This window comes from Echinops telfairi, unplaced genomic scaffold, assembly GCF_000313985.2.
Source record: "Echinops telfairi isolate 266 unplaced genomic scaffold, ASM31398v2 ScPeMD7_1713;HRSCAF=2227, whole genome shotgun sequence".
NCBI lineage: Eukaryota > Metazoa > Chordata > Mammalia > Afrosoricida > Tenrecidae > Echinops > Echinops telfairi.
The window spans coordinates 2,333,331-2,335,079 of record NW_022105611.1 but is presented as its reverse complement, the minus strand read 5'-3'; positions in this window follow the sequence as shown (position 1 = coordinate 2,335,079).

Sequence of the window (1,749 nt, the reverse complement as noted above, 5' to 3'; positions counted from 1 at the left end):
TCTCAAGAGAAAGGACTAGCATTCGAAAGAGAAGGCACTGAAAACCTGATGGGGCACAATCACAGTCTGACACATGTGGCATCACCGTGAATTGCAATAGACTCCATGACAACAGGAAACCCTGCCAGCATCCTCTCTCATAGGTTTTCTGCTTGGAGCTCCACGAGTTTTCCTTAAGAATGGACTTCTCATTGTGGTTGAGAACGTTCTGGCTCTAGTGACGGCACAGGCTTAAGACCCAAGTAGTACTCAATTGGGTCAGCGCTACTCAAGTCTTGGACTTCAGTTGAGATTTGGTGGGGAAAAGAAAGAGAGAGAGAGAATGAATTTATATAGATCCATCCTAACTGCTTACATGAAAATATACAAATCTGGGGCTGCTAGTGGTCATTATCATGCAACGCGAGGAGTGGCTGCCTGAAAACAGACCATCTCAGAAGAAATGAGAACCAGGACACTGGCCCAGGATCTAACTTTGTCTGATGCCCTGTAGGAAAATTTCAAATAGGAATTACTATAAAAATTACTTTTGATAAATTAAAAATCATATATTCATATCTTATGAAGCTTTCATAAATAAATACTCAACAAATTCACATACTTATGTAATATGTAATTTATTGAAAAGGAATATTGGTGCTCTACTAATAGGTGACCATTCCACTTTCCAATTATAAAGATTTGGGTAAATTAGTGAAACTTTTCTTGTGTTTCAATTTTTTAATCTTAAATATTGAAATTAAATGTGGTTTTATTTTTATTTTATCTTGTATAGATAATTTAATTAACTAATACACATAAATCTCATAACAATGTTGGTAAACATGAAGATACAGTAGATATTAACTCACATGATGGAATATTATTATCAATCATAATGTATGATTTAGACTGTATGCTACTTATAGTTGTTGGCATAGTTTCCTGGAGTGAATCAAAATATAAGAAGCATGTTCATAGAAATATGACATGTAATCGATTCTGTATATTTTCATGGTAAAATAATATGTAAATGTTTGCTCTTACTAGGACTCAAGAATAGACTGTTAGCATTCTGTATAAATATGCTCCATGTTTTAAAGTTTCATAAGGTTATATTATTTGGAATTTAATTTATGAGTGGATATTTTTTTACATACCCCAAACTAATCCTTAATCATATTTGGTGTTTCTGTGTAATAGGATATTGAAGTCTGTTGTAAAAATAATAAATGCATCCATACCACCAAAAAAGGACACCTGCCCATAAAGAATTCCCTCACAGAAAGGTGTAGAAAGGTATTTTCCTTTGGTATTAATCAATTAAGCACTTGGCATATCATGGTATGCCTACTGGGCTTGAATCTTGGGCTGACTTCTTACGGGAAGCCAAAGAGATATGTTCAATTTGTCACACACAGTTGGAGGTTCTAAGATTCAAATCACCAGAAGCTACCTTACTAAACAAAATTTAAATGAAGTGATCATAGTATTATAGAAAATGTGTGTATAATCCACTCTAACATATACACCTTCTGTGAGATTGAGTTATTACCCAAGTGGTTCATCAGATTGAGCTAATGACACTCTTAGACAGAAATGTTGAATATCTGAAACATGAGGTTACCTGCTCCTGTACAGATTGACAGTCTCAGAAACACTACCTAGGGACCCCGTGGGTCAGAATTAACTTAATGGTGGTGGGTTTTTTAATAACACAGTTAAGAAACCCTGGTGGCAAGCAGTTTAAAGAAAGTGGCTGCTTACGGA